Raw genomic sequence first — 19,990 nt, forward strand, 5'->3', positions numbered from 1 at the left:
CAAGGGAATCCATGACAGATAAACACCTCAAGACCAAGAATGAAAGTGGCGATAACAGAAGGGGAAGGGGGAGGTAGGAGGAGAAAGGGGGAGCCAATCACAATGGTCTACAGATAACCCCTTCCCAGGGGGACAGACAACAGAAAAGTGAGTGAAGGGAGACATCAGTCAGTGTAAGATGTGAAAAAATAAAAATAATTTATGAATTGTCAAGGGTGAGGAAGGGAGGGATGGGAGGAGAGGGAAGGGGGAAATTGAGGAGCTGATCCCAAGAGCTCAAGTGGAAATAAAATGTCTTGAAAATGATGATGGCAACATATGTACAAATGTGCTTGACACAATGGATGTATGTATGTATTGTGATAAGAGTTGTATGAGCCCCCAATAAAATGATTTTAAAATAAATAAATAAATAAATAAATAAATAACTAAATGTCGCCTGTCAGGTAGCCAACACAAGTGAGACAGCCTTTCAGAGTGAAACAAATGGTTGGTAAAAATGCTTAAAACATCGACTACCAGCTGAAAAGTTTACAGGTCATATCCCCCCAGAGCTGCCTCCGAGGACAGGCATCGTCATCAATCCAAAAGTCACAACCTTGAAACCTGTGGAGCAATTCTACTCAGTGCACATAGCAGTGGAGTTGAGTCAGAATTCACGCAATAGTAATGAACAAACGTAACAGTGCATTGATCCGGTTTAGCCTCCAAAGGGTATTTTGAAATGAATTTACTTCAGGGTAGATTTACCAAGCATCTCATAAATTATCTGGTGATTTCTTTGAAATCTCCTGAGCAGGTCATTGTGAACACTGACAAGATTCTTCCTAAATTTTCCAAGCCAGAGGAGAATCTTCTCTCACTGATAAAGAAAATAGCCCTATGATCACCTATTTGTAGCATCTGGGGATCCAAAATTTCCCTCTTAGAGGTCTCCACACTTTCCATACAGGAAATGTCTTTTCCTTGAGCTCCAAACATTTAGGAGTTTATAGGAAAAATATTATTAAACAACATTCTGATCCAAGTAGACTCAATTTCCCACAACTCCAGCTTCCTGCAACTTTTGCCAAAGGAAAGAATTTTATCTGAGAGTAGTAAAGACATGTCCTATGTAGAGGCATATTTTCACAGGCATATTTATTATAAATTAATTATTATAATATTAATAGGATCCATCCAACAGGAAACAGCTATACATGTATAAATGCCACAACAATTAAAATGGTTTCATCTGTGACATGACAAAATGACCAATCATTAGTGGTTTGTGAGAAAAAAGGAAACATTGATTCACACAACTTAATCACTGTTGAAAAAATATCTCTCTTAAAGTTAATTTGTAGAACTTGAAAACTTTATACCCATCCTTTGCCTACTGAGTTTGGTTGAGTTTCAAAGATCAGGTCATTATACAAAAATTGAAATTATGCAAAATAGAGGATGACCACATCACATTACAAAATAGAGAATAATTACATTACTACATAACTGGCAAGTTGCATAATTATATAACTGCCAAACCACTGAGAACAATGTCTAGTCAAATGAACACAACCTTAACCATCATAGCCAGCCCACTCTCACTTCGAACCTCAACAGTCATTGCTGTCAGATGTATGTTATTAATACACAAAACAATCAGTATTTTTTTACTGTTGTCATAAATGAACAATGTTGGTAACAAAATAAACGAAGAGTAGATGAATTTAGAGATTTGCAATTCTTGAATTCTTTGGCTGAAAGTCAGACTGCATCATCCGAGTGACAATGCTTCAGGGTAAGAAGCATCCAGGAAACATTAGCTGCATTTACATCTCGCAACACTGGGTTGAAGTCTGGACCCTCTTTGTCTGTGGAGATATAAACAATACCCTCTCCTTAGGTGGGTTAATACCGTTCCCCTGGTACCCATTTCTATCTCCCCCCCAACCCCCTCCGCCACCTTTTAGGTGGCTACCATATGTATCCCTGGATTTGGTCTGACCCCTGCCATACTACCTGGACCTCACCCCAGGAATGTTTGTATAGAGTAGCTTTTTCCCTATGCCCCTTTGCATTTTTAAAACTTACCTCAGTAGACTCATGTTGTACTTTTCCTTTTGCGCTTGGCTTACTTCACTTAGCATAATCTACTCCAGTTCTTCCCATGTGGTAACATGCTTCATCCATTCTTCACTTGTTGCTTTCTGATTTTTTGAACTGGGCTAACTTTGAGGGTGTTGCGTGGTATCTCATAATTGTGCGGTACCACCGTATATTTGATACCTCAATGTTCCCCTTGCATTAATATGACAGGTTTTAATCTAATAGGCAATCATTCTCCCTTGTAAGAACTAATGCAGGAAACTTTCCCCTCGCACCAAGCCCCAAACTCAGTAAACAGAGATCAATCAATTAAGAAATCAATCTGTACAAAACAACAGCCCATGGATTGTAGCTCACAGTTGCACTATTCTTCCATAAACTCCTCATATAAACAGTATCTTAAATTCTATGACATTGGATAAATTATGATGTTCCCAGTGTAATCCCCCTATAACTCAGGGAGATGATTGACAAGGTTTTTCTTTTTTTGTATCTTTGGGGTTTGTTTGTTTGTTTGTTTGCTGTTGTTCCTGTTGGCTTTTTTATTTTGTTTTTGTCACAATATGACCACCAAAGTAAACCAGATTCAGTCATAATCTGTGGAGAAGCAGATATATTCTGGCTTCCCAGATTATTCTACTCTGACCTCAAGAATAGGTAATTCTTATAACATGGCCCTACTCCATATTCACCTTCATGTAGAAACCACTGAAGATAAGGGGGCTATAGCCAAGGTTGGTGAAGAGAGCAGATGGTGCCTGGCTATCAATCAATTGGAATACGGTCTGGGGTTCTTGATGTCCATCTAGGATAATCTTGGGAGGGATTATTTTTCTAGATATTTTTCAATGTCTTTCAAGTTGTTAAAGTTGTGGGAGTTCAGGCTTTGGTAGTAGCATGTAATTTACCTCTTAATTTCATTAGGACCTGTTGTAATTTCCCTCACTTCATTCCTCATCCTGGTTATTGATGATTGTTCCTGCTTTGGTTAGGTTTGCCAGCTGTCTTATCGATTCTGTTGATTATTTCAAAGAACCAGCTTTTTTACTGCATTGATGCTTTGCATTATTTTATTTTTCCCCCACTCATTTGTCTCTGCCTTGATTTCTTTTCTCTTGCTATTGGTAGGATTATTCTGTTGACTCTGCTCTAATTGCAGGAGGCTTTGTGATAAAGGTTCAATCATAAGTTTCTCTTCCTTTTTCATGTGTACATTAATCGCTATCAAGCTTCTGATAACTGCTTTTGCTGTGTCCCAATGCTTTTGGTATGTTTTATTCTTATTCTCATGCTCATTGGTATCTAAAAACTTCCTAATTGCATCTCTGCTCTGGACCAGTACCCATTCATTTTGCAGTAGGGAGTTATTCATTCACTAACTATTTGCTCTTGATTTTTTTAAAGGTTCTTTAGTTGATTTCTAGTATTATTGCATACTGGTCTGAGAGGGATATTTCGTGATCTCTATGTTCTTGAATTTACTCAGATTTGATTTGTGCCCCACTGTGTGGCCTATTTTTGAGTATGTGCAATGCGCATTGAAAAGAATGTGAATTTTTTGGTCTTTGGGGGGGAAGACCTCTAAAAATGTCTATTTAGTCAAGTTGCCAAATTGTAGAGTTTACTTCTGTGTCTTCCTTGTTAAACTTATTTCCCGGTGCTCTGTTTTCTTGGAGAGCAGTGTATTAAATTCACCTACTTGTTAGATCTAGGTAGACTAGAGATACAAATTCATAGATACTCATATGGGTATACGAAAGAGCTTTATATTCAGCAAAAAAAACTGTACATTAAGAAAACATCTCAGCTCAGTCCAGATCAAGCCCATAAGTCTGATATTATCTCATATGTCAGATATCAATCTATAAATTATTCTTCAGATGCATGAAACACATGCAATGATGCCAAATTCAGGAAGATCACAAGGTCAGTGGGTGGGAAGTCTTGTGGATCCAGTGGTGTTGTAACGATCTCATTACTGACAATGGTCTCCACGTGGCTTCTCCAGCTCCAGAGGTTGGATCCAACAGCATCTTTCCATGTGTCTTCACCACAAGGTTGTCTTGCAGGGAGTGAGAGTGAGAGTGTCCCTAGCCTCCAGGAAGGAATACAAGAGTTCCCAGAATACGCAGGTGAAGGCATGCCCACACAGAGGCCTCATTGGCCATCACCTGATTGACAGACTGGAATCTACCCCTTCATTCCAATCCTCAATTTCACACCGGATTATGGAACTACCAAACTTACTAGTATTGTTCAACCTGTGATTTTTTTTCATCTTTGGAGCGTTAGATTGACAAATTCTGCAGGTCTCTCATTGGGCGCATATATATTCATTATGCTCACGTGTTCTTGGCCTACTGTTTACCTTGAGAATTACATAGCGTCCCTCCTTATGTCTTGTTGTGGCTTGCTCCTTGAGATCAGTTGTGTCAGATCAAGATCGCAACCCCTCTTCTTCAAATTGCAGGTTTGCTTGGTATATTTTTCAACAGACTTTAATTTTCAGCCTATTTTCATCTACGAGGTTGAGATGTTTCTCTTGCAGACAACAGATTGATAGGTTATTTTTTCTAAACCAGTGTGGTATTCCCTATCTTTTAGTGGGTAAGTTCAGACCACTGACTTTCAGAGTTACTGAATTAATCTGTGGCTCTGTTTTCATGTAGCACCATTTGTGTTGGGTATTTACCTGCTTCCCTTCTTATTACAAGCTTTCAAACCCTGGAATGAGTTAGTCTCTGAAACCCAAAGGAGCATTTATACCCTGTTCTATAGGGTTATTAAGAGTTGGAAAGGACACATAGCAATGATTTTGGTCTTTTTAATATTACCTACATCCACAATTACCTTCATTCACAAACATTACTGATTCTGAAAATTTAGGTTGTTTCCACATTTATTTCTTTTTTTGAGCACAATAGTATCTGAATTTAATCACATTTGCATGTATGCATTATTTCTTGCATACATTTCTCATGAAATCTGTAGGATAAATTTCTACAAAAAATTGCTTTGTTTTGAAAAGTAGGTGAAGGGAGATGTCAGACAGTGTAAGACATAGCAAAATAATAATAATTTATAAATTATCAAGGGTTCATGAGGGATGGGGGAGCGAGGATGGAGGGGGGAAAATGAGGAGGTGATACCAAGGGCTCAAGTAAAAAGCAAATGTTTTGAGAATGACAATGGCAACAAATGTGCCAATGTGCTGAACATGATGTATGTATGTGAGAAGGGCTGTATGAGCCCCCCAATTAAGTGATTAAAAAAATTACAATTTGGGAAACGCACAGGAGCAGTTCAACTCTATCCAACAGGGTCGCTATGAACCAGAAACAACTCCGATGGCAGGGAGTTCAAAATGGACAAATTAGTTAAAAATCGTTACCTATAAATGTAAACAAAGTATGGGGAAACAATTATAATGAAACAGATGATACTAAAAAACAAAATGCTAATTTTTTAAAAGAACGAATTATATTAGGAAAAATACGAAAATTTTGTTATTTGGAAAAAAGGAAAAAGGAGATAATTAAAACTTTCCCATCATTATAAAATTTTAAAAAGTAAGTCACAAACTAAGAAAAAATTGATTAGATCATTTTAAATTCTGTTCTAATTTGTTCAATAAATTATGAAATATGAATAATTTATATTGATATCAGAAAAGGAAACAGTGGTAGTAAAACCAAGTATAAACTTAGAATATTAGAAATCATTTTAAATATAATTTAAGAGTATTTTTTAATTGTGAATTAGGTGGGGGGTATATTTCAAACTATCAAGGGGGAAAACCCCCCCACAAAATATGATAAAGACTTTCATCACAAAGGGAACAGTCTTTGGAGATTATGTAGGAGGGGAGAGGGAGGGAGAAAGATAAAGCAAGGACTACTAGATGGTTGACAGGTAGTGACTTGAGTGAAATGGAAAATGGTAGTCCACAAGAGGAAGGGTAAACTATTGGGCAAACTCTTGCTACAACATTGAGGGCATTAAATAATCATTGGTTTAAGAACTGTGTTAAAATTAAAAATATTATTTAATCCGAACGTTAAGTGATTATACTTCCAACAAGTAGAATTTATTCCAGAAATCTACTCTTGCTATTGAGTCAATCATACTCAAAATTTATATGGTGGTTGATCCTATAAATATTTATGTGAGCACATATTTTCATCTTTCTGTGGTGAATAGATAGCTAGGTGGTGGTGGGGGGGGTTGTGTGTGTTAACTCTGTAGTCAGTAATCCAACCAGAAAGTGCTAAAATGGGATATCTTTATATTAAGTAGTGAATTTCATTGTACTATAAAGAAAAATATCCACATGGTATTTTCAGCATTTACAAAAAACTTAATTAATATTATTTCCCCTACTTCCAATAAACAAAAAGAAAAGTACCACTCTAAGGATATTAAAATTTAAATTTAAAAAGTAGCACTCTAAGAATATTAAAATTTACTTTTAATTTAAAGTAAGTTAAAATTAAAATCAAAATATTTTTTACCATTATGAATCTCAGAGATCTATAGGAAATTTTTTTCTAGAAATGCTAGTATAAAGGAAAATAGAAAATATTTGCTATAATCTTTTTGCCTATTTCCTCTGTAGAGTTTAGCTACTGAGAAAGAAATTTGTAAACAATGGAAAGTAAAAATATCACGTTAAAATTATACAATGAATGTATTTGAGACTCAACAAAAGGAAAAATTTTTAAAACCCAATAAAAGATTAAATAAGAACAAACAATTAAACAAATGCCTTTTCGTTGTAAGACAAATATATAGAAAATTAATAGTTCAAAGGAATTTCTAATTTATCATAGCAATAAAGATTAAACAAAATACTGAGAATTTCATCATAAAAAAGATTTAAGATATATTTGAAGAACAGAAAATTTTAGAAGGAAATAAAAGTAGAAATAAGTAAAGAGTATTAAATGAAGCTAGATATATTTAGAAAATTGCAAGCCAACAATTTTCCCAGGGTTAATTTATATATTTAATAGATTTTAGTTAACATATAGCAGTCAATAAGGGATTATATATTTTTTAAATTTAGTTGATGGAGGAGTTGCCTTATCAGAGTCTAAAAGTTTTACTTGCTCAGACTATTAAAACAGGAAAGAGTTGGCACAGATTAAATAGGGAAGGAGCTCTGAGGGTCTTTTGGGTTAGGAATTGGACTAGGAACCACGAGATGGCAGGTCAATCTCAACAGCTGCTCTGCTGGTGAAAGTGAGACTCAGCTCTAGTTCAGATTTACAGCCTCTGAAATGCACATTGACAATTCTGCTCTTTCTTAAAGAGACACAATGAATCAGAATCAACTCCATGCCAGTGAGTCTGGCTTATCAAGTTTTGGTATAAAAAGTGTATATCACAATGTTGACTGAAGCCACTTGGGAGAGTGTAGATATTTACACTGAGTACAATTGGGTCAGTGAGCTAAGGTTGGACAAATATGATATAATGTTGATACCTCACATCATACGGCAGATGTGAATGTCAGATGTCACTTAACTTAATATTAAAAAAAAAGTTCAAACCTGGAAAGATTAATCTTTGTGATAATTGAATGATTTCTTAAGTAGACATAAGAGACAACAGTAATAAAGGAAAGGTGAACAAATGAGTTATATAAAAGACAATGTGCTCAACCATTTGTAAAGGTAAAGCATTGGTTGAAAATGTATTACCTCCATATAAGTGCTTTGACCACAGAGTGCTACAGCGTGAACTCTGAGTCGAGGTGATGGCACATGTTACAGAGCACAACTCCCCCATAGGGTCATCTTGGCGCGGTCTTCATAGAAAGCGTCTACGGAGCTGTTGGGTTTGCTTGAACCACTGACCCTGAGGTTAGTAGCCAACCTTCTGGTTTTAGTCAAGGACAAATCACTTGAACTACCCAGGGATCACCAATACTTCCAGAAAACAATCAATGAAAACAAATGAAAGAAAAATGAGCAAAAAGTATAAAGGCGTTTAAAAACCTAGAAACAAATTTCAAACGATGCTGAATGTTATAACAAGTGAAAAAAAAGTATATCATTCCAGAATGAAATCTTTTTACTTAGTACATTAACAAAATCCATCATTCCAATCACTGAGAAGAACTGTTTTCATGAGGAAAGAAGCATTCTTCTATGCTAGTTGAAGACATGTAAGTTGATGCATGATCAAAACACATGCACAAACCCCCTAGATGATTTAAAGTATTTGTATAGTTTCACCTGAAATTCAACTTTTAGGGAAACATTTCACACAAACAAAAGCACAGAGATATATAAGTATGCCTGTTACACTATAACATATACATCAATATTATGTCTATGAATGATTGTCAAAATGTAACATATAAATGACTATCTTACATATGGCTCACAATTAAATTGGATGAAGCCCTAACAAGAATGAAGTTCTCTGTACTGATGTGAACATTATTCATTTATATGATTGCACTGAAAAACGGCATATGTGGTGACTAATGTATAAATGTATGTACAATTCCATATATGGGTTTTAAATCTTTAAAGCAAAATCATCACTATAAAATTAATAAACAAAACATATGAAAGGATATGAATGAATTAGGCCAGAGACAAAGACTTGTCTGGGGAAAAGTCTTTAAGCAATTTCTGCGACATACTTTAGCTTTTTTGTTCTTCAGACCATTTGGAGCTAAATAATGGGAAGGTGGACTGAGAAGAGACGAGGAGATGGGCACTTGAGCCAGGCTATTGAGGTATACTCAAAGAAATAAACTCCTTCAAATGCTCCCATAGGTGCAATTCTGTTCCGATAATCCTTGAAATAAATCATCCTTAGTATCTGCTGAGTCCAGATTGTACCTGTAAAAATAAATAATCTTGTTTTAAACTGAATGATTTTCTAATAGTAAAGGCAGTCAGGGAAGTTTTGTTTGGTTTTGTTTTGGGTTATTTTACCCCTTTAAACGTTCTCTTGGAGTTCTAGAACACTCAAATTCTGGACAAATATAAAATTATTTGGGGGATGTTAAGAATTCCAGCTTTACTTCCTGAACCAACCACTGTAAAAATTCATGCCAAGCTTCCTAATAATTTTCACCCAGAGGGTAAGTGTGTGTCAGCATGATGAAACGTCTTTCCCACTTTCTGGATTCCAGCTGTCCAGAAATACATCTCAAGAAAATGAAACCTGTTGGAAAACTAACTTTCAGGGGAATGGATTCCAATTAGTGAAGCTTTCACAATCAGGAAACAGGAAGCTTTGGGCATCTGAAACCTGCCATGAAAACATGTTTGCCTGGCCTGAAACAAAGTTCAACCTGGGAAGTTAAAAACTGCCCAGACCACATATTAAATGATCGAATGTACTAGGTTATGTTCACAGATTTTTATGAGAGACTTGCCACGTTTCTAAAGCCATGCTGTCACACTAACAATGATACTTTTATTATGAAGGCTTCCTTCTCTACTTAATATTCTGGATTTTTTACACAATTCTCTTTTCTAAATACCATCTCTAAGTCCTTCTTGTCCAACGACCTCAACGCTATCTCACATTGCTGGAGAGTCCTTCTCGAGGTTCTGCGTCTGGGTGGATGTGTTCCCATATTGCTAAATCTGATGTACTGGTAAAAAGTCTGTTAATGTTCAGCAAGCCCAAAAACAGTTTAGCAAGCAAATGTTCTACTATCTTGGGTTTTTCATTCATGCAATTGCAAGTAATTTGTCTCGGCTTTTATTTTAAATCAAAAACAACATATTTTCCTGATAAGTAACATGTAGCACTGATGAAACACATGACTATCCTCTGGTCCTTTATTATTTCCTCCCCTTACTATTAAGATCTTAGTGTTCCCTCATGAATCTTCTTAGACCTGGATAGCTTCATTTGTGTAATTAAGATTATTCTATGCATGAAAACCAAACAGATAAACCCTTCAGATATAGTAGCCAGAGTATTGATTCCCTGAGAGTATTGGAAGAGGTGGAGGGAGGAGGATGGCAATGATGTCTGTATAAACTCACTCAAGGGGAATGAATAACAGAATTGTAGGTTCTGAATGGATACATTAGATGGTGTAAGATAAGGAAATATATATATATATAATAATAGTGATCCAAGGGGGTAGGATGGGGAGGAGGGGATAAAGAGGGGCTGATACCAAAGAATTCAAAAAGTAAGAAAATGTTTTGAAACTAATGGTGGCAGCAATTGTACAATAATGTTTGATTTCACTGAATTATGGATTGTTATAATATTTGTAAGAGCTCCAAATAAAATTAATTAATACAAATAAAGAAACTGTTAAATGCATAAATGTATATGTGTATGTATCTGTACATATATGTATATATAATGAAAATCCCTCATTCTTAGCTCTGAACTTACTTTATTTCAAGCATAACTATTAACTTGCAGACTTTTATTAGTATATGCAAAGAATATGTAGATAGTCATTTCGAAAGCCAAATACCCTCTTGTTGTACCTATGAATCTATTATTTCCTTTTGTACTATTCAAACATATAATTTAAGGATCCTTCTGGTCATTTTAACAGATTATCTCTATACTGGGTAAGAACTAGACTGGTTAACTAGATCAATTCATGACCACCACCACCACCCCACCCCCCCCACCCCCCACCCCACCCCGTGTTCAATATTATGCGAGTATGCATTTCTGAAGATATCTGTTCCAGCTACTTATATGTTCGTGATCCCAGAAGGACGTTTGTTGTTATTTTATCTTTAAGGAAAATAAGCTTTCGTTCCATGTATTCTTATTTCCTAATGAATTACTAAAGCCTCAGCATTGCCGTGGGACAGGCATGGGACAACTAACTGCCAAGACAGTGGTACAATCCATCTGCCATTTCATGGAACAAATATGAGACTTAGACTTGAAAACCCTACGTAATAGCAATATAAGTGGCAGTCAAAAATCAAAGCAAGACTCTTGCAACACTAAACCACGGTGGGATACAAGCAGGTGAAGGAAAGTACCTAGCTCTGGGCCTGGGCCCTCTGACGGTGCCGTGAGCAGGAAGGGTTAGGGGGTGGGGGTACGGAGACCATTCAATTTGTTACACAGGAGGACGGAACTGTGAGCAGAGCAGGATGTTGAACGAACAAGACCACCCTGCTGCCTTCTTGTTCTGCTTCCACCAAAGCACTCTGGGCTCATGTGTTACTACTGCCCGTCCCTCCTACCTCCATCCTACCTCCTACCGCCATCAGCAGTTCAGACAGCAGCAGCAATGGCAGCAATGAAATGAAATACATGTCACTGAATGTATCCTGTGACATGAAGAAGTGCATAACTGTACTTCCAGCCATCCAGTGTCCTTTTACAAATGGATCCATCACTCAAGGATCACAATACAAGCCTTTATTCAGTATCACTATCTAAGAACTTCAAAAGTTTAAGCCTAATCCAGGACTTGATCTATAAAATAAGCATACAGATTCTACACACCCATGCTAAGGACTCACCCAGTACCTCATATATTGAAGAAATCGGTAAAGTAAGAATAAATATCAGGATTACTCCAGATTCTGCAAAGTCTCACTCCCATTGCCACGGGAAGCTCTGTTTCCGGCACAAAGCAGACAGAAAGAGCATACGGAGCGTTTGTAGTTGCTGTGGGGAAAGTGGTGGGTAAAAGCCAGGATGGATCATTTTGGATGAGACACCAATAATTTGGGTTGCAGACACTCCTTATTGGCTGAGACATTGCTGCTGAGGTCCTAGTATTCAGGGTCCCTACTTCATCTTCCTTAGAGTGAAAAGCTCTCTTGGAATGACATTTGTTACTAATCTGCATACACTTATAGTGGCTTTCATTTCATATATTTTTCTTTTCTTTGTTTGTTCTGATTTTAGATGCAATGTTTTATATGTTTGCTCCATGGAATGTGATATTTGCTGTAGTCTTTTCTTTTGATCCTCCTATCAGAATAATGGAGTGCTATTTTTGCCCTAGCTTACAAACAGGTTCCATTATAAATGGATTTTGAATTTTATTGAATGCTTGTTCTGCAACTATGTAGATGACAACGTGAGGTTTCTTCTCTGAGGTATTGCTGCAGGTAAACTATATTCAGGGTGCAGTATGTCCCGGAAGAATCACATAACTATCCTCTAGTTCTTAAACATTTCCTTCTCCCACTATTACAGCCTTAGTTTTACCTCACTCATCTTGCTAGACCTGCACATGTACATTAGTACAATTAAGATCTCCCGATGCACAAAATTATTCCCAGTACTGTGTCTGAGGGATTTATCTATCTTGGATTTTGTGCATTGGGGGATCTTATGAGTTTGAGAAGGACTTTGTTGATTGGTATAGGACATATGGGCTAATATCAGACTTATGGGCTTGGTTAATCAAGTTTTTATACGTAGAACATTATGTTTCAGTAGTGAAGAGGAGATAAAGATATTTGATAATAAATATAAATGTAGAAAACATGCTACTAGCGCACAAACCTGATAGAGGAAAACTGTAAAGACTGAGGAAGATTAGTCAGATTTCAGGTCTAGGGTTTGGGTGTGTGTGAGGGGTGGGGGAGTGTTGGAGTGTTGTGGAGTAATAGAGGCTTTATTTTTCAAATCATAAGTATCTTTGACAATTCATTGAGGTGATGAATGCACAAATTTGAATATTTGAAAACCATTGAATTGTCGATTGAAACGGGTAATCAGTGAGAACTAGATGGTATCTGAATTACATCTTAATGAAGCTGTTACCGAGGAGGCTGCAAGTCAGTTAATACAATTAACTGCTTTAAATGCGTGGCCATATTAACACCATTTTCCTGTACTTTTTTTTTTCTGTGTGCATGTGGAGATCTTTGGGATGTTAAAAATAAGGAGTACTTTTGAAAAGCTATTTATAAAGTTCTGAGGAAATTCTGCAAATTTGAATTATTCTAAAGACGTCATTTACAGAAACTTAAACATTCCACTCTAATTGCTAGCCAACATTGGATTAGCATTTGTGAATACAAATCCCCAAATTTATCATATTTTAAAATATTCCCTAACATGTGTAAGCTGCATGAAGCATCCCCATATTGAACATGAAGCAAGATTAACACAAAAATCTTTAAATTCTAAGATTTTGGTAGCTCTGGTTTAGTTGTAGGTGGTGACCATGGAGATGAGAATAGTTGGCTTTTTACTAATTATTGCTATGTTATGCTCACTTAAAATAAATGTTAATTATTTAGGGAAAAGGAAAAGAATCTATAATAAAGTACTAACCTAAAGAGGGTCTCAAATATTTACAAAAAATCTCTGAATAATATCATTTGAAAATAGATATTTCCGAAAACCTGGGTAAAACAATAGTAAATATTTTACCAAAATTAAAAAGTCTATTTCGATTTTAGAACAAACAGAATGATAAGACTATGTTGTCTTTGTAATTTTGGGGGGCCATCCATCATTTCTGACCCATAGTGACTTTCTCCACACCAGATGAAAACACTGCTTGGTGGTCCTGTGCCGTCCTTGCAGAAGTCCGTGAGCAACAGAGTGCATTGATGCAGGCATTATGTCCATCCGAATTCTTCACAGGATAAATTAAACAACCAAAAGAGAAACCACTGATAGCCATTTGATTCTGATATGCAGTGACTAAATTTTAAATCATTAAGGAAGCAGACAGTTGATCCCTGCTGTTGCAGTTAGCATTCAAATGTCAAACTCATTGAACCGTCAGGGCTCAAAGACTTATATACATGTGATAAGAGGATAATAAAATTGCTTAAAGTCAGAGACAGAGAAAAATCTAAAGGCAATAAAAGAAGAATTCTTATTTCATAGCAAACTCCATAATATTAATTATAATTCATCAATGGAAACAACTGCAGCTGGACTGCAGCAATGTGCCACATCCAAAATGCCAAGAGAAAAATAAACAGTAAGCAGAATTATATACATAGAAACCTATGCTGTAGGAGTGAAGAGGGAATAAAGACATGCAATGACAAATAAAATGTATAAAATGTGCTGCTACTGCACAGACCTGACCAAAGAAATCTGTTTTCAACAGAAAAGAGAGTAGTCGAGTAGCTGGGCTTGGAGTTAGGGAGGGTGCTCTGGAGTGATAGTGAGAGGCAGTATTTTTAAAGTAATAAAAATGTTTTAAACTTAATTGAGGTGGTAATTTGAATATATGGAACCATTTGAATTGTCCAATTTGATCAGGTGAGCAGTGTGAGCTATGTGTTATGTGAATTGTGGCTTCATGAAGCTGTTACCAGGAGCGTCTATATTGCTGTTCGTAGGTGCCTTCAAGTCGTAGCAGCCCTGCGTCCAACAGAACAAAATACCACCAGGGCTCTGCCATCCATACAATTGTGTTTATGTTTGAGCTAATTGCTGCAGCTACTATGTCAGTCCAGCTTGGAGAGGGTCTTTCTCTTGTTCACTGTCCCTCTACTTTACCAAACATGATGTCTTTTTCCAGGGACTAGTCTCTCCTAATAACATGTCTAAACTGTTATTAGTATGAGATGAAGTGTCAACATTCTTATTTCTAAGGAGCCTTCTGGATATACTTCTTCCAAGACATAGTTATCTGTTCCTTTGTTGGTCCAGAATGCTTTCAATATTCTTTGCCAGCACCATCATTCAAATTCATTGATTCTTTTTGTCTCTTTCATACATACACACACACACACACACACACACACACACACACACACAACTATGTGGCATAGAGTGGACACAAAATCTTCTTTTTGCTTTGGTAGACTACTTCATGTAAATTTTTTCAAGATAAGTAGCATTCATAAGATCAACTCATGAGTGTATGAACCAAAGAAAACAACTTCAAAGGAGGTTTTGGGCCAATAGAGAATGCATTTCACTCATTTGATATAATTTATATGTAGAGAACTTGAAAGAGATAAATAACTGGGTGCTTCAATCTAAACACAAAATGCTCAGCAATACGGAACTGATGTGAGCTATTCATAAATTGTGTATGACACTTTCTATGTTTAATTTTATTAGCTGAGAAAAAATTATAACCAAAAATTGGGATAGATGAGAATTTAAACTATTTATCCTGTGAAGCATATAAGTGAAAGAAAATCATAGTTTTACAAATTTAAAAAAATTAGGATACAGAGCAGTAAGGAATAGAATCTACCCTTGGTTACTCACAGTTTGGATCAATCGAGGCAATAACCAGCGATGTTTGTTTCTGAACTTGACAGAAATGGTTTCTGTCTTCCTATTGGTTTTTACAAGGTGAGCAAACACCCCCCACCCCTTATCCTTATTAAAAACTGCTGAATTCTCCATTTCAAAAGTTTCAAGACCATTAGGAAACAGAATCGTTTGCAGTGACTCATTCACAGTCATAGTACAATCCTGAAAGTGGAGAAGGGGATCCTTCCTCTCTTTAGTTTTCTATGAACTTCAAACTCCAACCTAGATGCCACTTTACGAAATGAAGTTACTGATTTACTGACACTTTATGTAAGGGTCCATGGGGGTAGGAGGGTGGGGGAGGGACAGAAAAACGCTGTTTTGAAAAGAATACGCATATGTATAGATGTGCTTGACACAATGGATGTATGGGTTTTTTTTTAAGAACTGTAAGAACCCCCAATGAAATGATTAAAAGAGAGAATGTAAAGAAAGAGTATATCCATAACAGCCTGTATGAGCCACAGATCATATATAATAAAACCCAAGACTGGATGATATTTGAGCTTAAATTCAGAGCACCCAGATGGGCATGAATGACAGTGCAAGCACAAAATCTACTTGAAAGGTCCCCACGTAGATGAAGCTCCTGAAAAATCCCCTATGGCCATAGAACAGGAGCTTGAATCATATCATCTCTCAATCTGTGCATTGGAAAGTGGATTAATGCTGATGTAGTTAGGTTAAAATGTAGCACTTTATCATTTGTTCTCCCTTTTGACTTATTTTAATTATTTTTCTAATCGTTATTAATATTTTTAAAATTATTTTATTGGGGGCTCGTACAATTCTCATCACAATCCATACATCCATCCATTGTGTCAAGCACACATGTACATTTGCTGCTGCCCTCATCATTCTCAAAACATTTGCCCTCCACCTCAGCCCTTAATATCAGTTGCTCATTTCCCCACTCCCTCCCCACCTCCCCTCCCTCATGAACCCTTCATAATTCACAACTTATTAAAGTATTGTCATAAGTTACACTGTCCGACGTCTCCCCCCGCCCTCTTCTCTGCTGTCCCTCCCCCAGGGAGGAGGCAATACCTAGATTCTTGTAATCGGTTTCCCTTCACCCTCCTGGCCTCGCCCCTTTCACCACTGGTCCTGATGTAATTTTGGCTGATTTGTGGTTAGCAAGCGAAGCTGTAACCCACAATGCCACCAGGAAACCTCATGTTCTTCTGCAGCCCAGGGCACCAGCACCATTATTTGATGTGTCAACTTCTTTCACGGTGCACTATAGGGTTTCATTCTCCTCTTAGAAGTTATCATCTCCTGCCATTTGGAAGGCAAGGCTTTTACTTAATGGAATTAACTCTTCAAAGCCTGATATTTTCTTCACCATTAACATATTTCCTTTCTTTTATTTTAATAGAATAGTTATCAATTAGTCTTGGACAAAGATAACAATACCTTTGACCACATGTCCTTTATGATTAAGTGTTGCCACTTGCTCCCTGAGATCTCAAAATTCAATAATTTGCATTGGATTTAGTTTTCCCAGCTCATTACCAATCATTCCCTCTTACCTACACAGAAGAGTAACCACAAAACTCTTCAAAGATGCTAAGGGTCCCCTTTCACAACTTTCTTCCTCAGTTGTGAGGAAAAGTGTGTCCCCTAGACAAGCCTTGGTGGGAACAAAAGTGAAGTAGGTTATATCTGACCAACTCTAATCATACAAAGGGTTTAAAAAATAAAAATCATCCTCAGTGGAAGGCCAGGTTTTTTTCTTTTTAATAAATCATTTTTTGGTGGCTGTTATATAACAATCCATACATCAAGCGTATCAAGCACAGTCGTACATAGGCTACCATCATAATTTTCAAAAACAATTTTCTACTTGAGCCTTTGGTATCAGCTCCTCTGTTTTCCACCCCTCGTGAACCCCTGATAAGTTGTAAATTATTATTTTCATATCTAATATCACACACTGTCTCCGTTCACCCATACTTCTATTATACATTGGTCATTGTGGTCGGTTCCCCCTTTCTGTCCATTCTGCCCCCATCTTCCCATATGGTTTCTCTGTCCTGAATCCCATGTGTCAAGAGCTGTACCACTGTAAATGCCCCAGTCTAGCTGGATTTTTAAGGTAGAACTTGGGTCATGACAGTGTGGGGGAAGAAGCATGAAAGAAGTAGAGGAATGTAGTGTTTTATGCATGCTATAATATGCTCTGGCTGGCTCGTCCCTTCCTTGCATCCTTTCTGTGATGGATGTCCAATTGTCCAAAGAAGGGGTTTGGGTCTCCTTTCTGACCTCTGTCATTCACATCAATATGATTGTTTGTTTTGGGTCTTCTGATGCTTGATACCTAATCCTATCAACACCTCTTGATCACACAGGCTTGGTGTTCTTCTTCCATATAGGTTTTGTTGCTTTCCTGCTAGATGCCCACTTGTTTAACTTTAAGCCTTTAAGACCCATACACTATATTTTCTAATAGCCGGGCACCATCAGCTTTCTTCACCACATCTGCTTATGCATCCAGTTTGTCTTCAGTGATTTTGTTGGGAAAGTGAGCATCACAGAATGCCAGGTCATTAGAATAAAGTGTCCTTGTGTTGAGGGAGGACTTGAATAGAAGCCCAATGTTCTTCTGATGCTTAACATATAAATATATGTACATAGATCTATATCCCTATTGTTATATATTGATATATTTACATATATACCTGACTATATTTATACCTCTATAAATGTCTTTTGCCTCCTAGTTATTTCCTCTGTTTCTCTTTACTTTCCTCCTGACCCACTAGCATGTTCAACCTTCATTTGGCTCTCAGTAATACCTCTAGGTTATATTGCACTTGATCAAACCCCACCAGGCATTCTACATCCTCCTCACCATCAATTTTACATCTCTTCTTGTTTCCTTGTCCCTGGCTTTGTTGGCTCCCCCTCCCATTTTCCAATCCCACCTCTCACTGACACCCCCCCACTGGAAATATCGATTGTGTTATTTACCTCTTTAGATTGTTTACCTTGCCCATCTTATACAGATATGAAAAAAGGAAGAACAAAAAACTGGGCCTATAAGTAGTATCCGCTCTGTCTGCTGTCCCTTATGTACATTTTCTGATCACACCTAATGAGGTGGCAATCCCTGTGCTCTGAGTCTGATGTCGATTTTCCAGATTCCTCAGGGACTTTGCTGCTTTGCTCCACTTGCTACTCTGTTGTGCTCCCTTTGTGTTCGCTCCAATGTGTGTGGGGGGGTGGGGGGCCCAGACTGAGGGGTCCATATTTCCTGCACTGTGTCTCCTGTGCTGTACCCTGCAGTGCTGTGGTTTAGTGAAGAGACAGCGTGTCTAGTGGTGGGGCTGGCCCTATGGTCCTCTGGTCTCTTTGTTGCTCCAAGTTAGTGGGCCAGGTTGCGGTTCTCTCTCTCTCTCTCTCTCTCTCTCTCTCTCTCTCTCTCCCTCCCTCCCTCCCTCTCTTTCCCTCTTAGTTTGTTCCCTTGTGGTCTGGGTAGACCTGCCACTCTCCCTGGGGCTTTATCGTCAATGTTGTCCTCATAAGTGCAATCTTCTGGGGAGGAGGTAGATGTAGCTGGGTAAGGCCTCTTTGTTAGTTTGCTGATCCATGTTGGAATGTTGCCCTCAAGGCTTGCCATACCATTTGAAGTCTGGTCCCTCTCTCCCTTTCCTGTGGAGACATAAATAATACACTTCCCATGGGTGCGTTAGTGTCCTAGTAGCCAAGTCCTCTTTTTTTCTTAATTTCCCCCTCCTTTTTATTTGGCTGTCCTATGCATCCCTAGGTTGGGTCTGACATTTTCCAGAGTGCCTGGGCCAAGAAATTTGGAAGACAGCTACTTGGCCAACGGTCTGGAAGAGATCCACATTGTACACCTTCCAAAGAAATGTGAGACCCAACAGAACACACAAAATATAGAATAATATACTTGGCGTCCTATGAAATTTTTGCCGAAGATCATCCAGCAATGGCTGCAACAGTACCTTCACTAGGGAAGGCTAGAACAGTGGTTCTCAACCTTCCTAATGCCATGACCCTTTCATACAGTTGCTCATGGGGTGGTAACCGCCCCCCCAACCATAAAATTATTTCATCGCTACTTCATAATTGTAATTTTGCTACTGTTATGAATTGTAATGTGTTTTCCAATAGTCTTAAGTGACCCATGTGAAGAGTCATTCGACCCACAAAGGGGTGGGAATGCACAGGTTGAGAGCCACTGTTTTAGAGGTTTAGACTAGATTTACAAAAGGATGTTGTGGTAGTTGCATGATCTCTTGTCAACTTGAGGATATTGAGAGTGAATGAATGGAGTCTATCCTCTCAATCAGGCCACAGCTTGATTGATGCCTACTTGTGGGCATGGCCTTCTCTTGAGGATTCTGGGAACTTCCTCTCTTCTTCCATGGAGGCGGGATGGACTCTCTCACTCTCTCTGCTTCATCTTCCTGTTGAGGAGTCATACTCAGAGAGCCAGAGAAGCTAGTGTTGAGATGCTTCCACTGGCTTTGGATCCACAAGGCTTTACACCTACCGGTCTGTGATCTGCATTGGACATCATTGCATGTGCACTGTGAGTCTGAAGAGGAACTTATGGACTAGTTTTGGACAGAGGGGCTAATATCAGACTTATGGACTTGATCTGGACTGGGCTGGGATATTTTCTCAATATACAATTGCTCTTTGATTTAAAGCT

At 37.7% G+C, this 19,990-nt stretch overlaps 2 long non-coding RNA genes across 2 annotated transcripts; both read right to left on the minus strand.

Moving 5' to 3' along the window:
• Positions 1–1,127: 1,127 nt before the first annotated feature.
• Positions 1,128–7,960, minus strand: LOC123522215. The gene is made up of 2 exons (XR_006680487.1): positions 7,791–7,960; positions 1,128–1,853 (listed from the first exon to the last, which is right to left on the minus strand). It is a non-coding gene; the product is annotated as an uncharacterized LOC123522215 (long non-coding RNA).
• A 185-nt stretch (positions 7,961–8,145) lies between these two features.
• LOC123522214 lies at positions 8,146–15,457 on the minus strand. The gene is made up of 2 exons (XR_006680486.1): positions 15,262–15,457; positions 8,146–8,945 (listed from the first exon to the last, which is right to left on the minus strand). It is a non-coding gene; the product is annotated as an uncharacterized LOC123522214 (long non-coding RNA).
• Between the last annotated feature and the right edge of the window lie 4,533 nt (positions 15,458–19,990).

Source organism: Echinops telfairi, unplaced genomic scaffold, assembly GCF_000313985.2.
Source record: "Echinops telfairi isolate 266 unplaced genomic scaffold, ASM31398v2 ScPeMD7_3533;HRSCAF=4204_0, whole genome shotgun sequence".
Taxonomy (NCBI): Eukaryota; Metazoa; Chordata; class Mammalia; order Afrosoricida; family Tenrecidae; genus Echinops; species Echinops telfairi.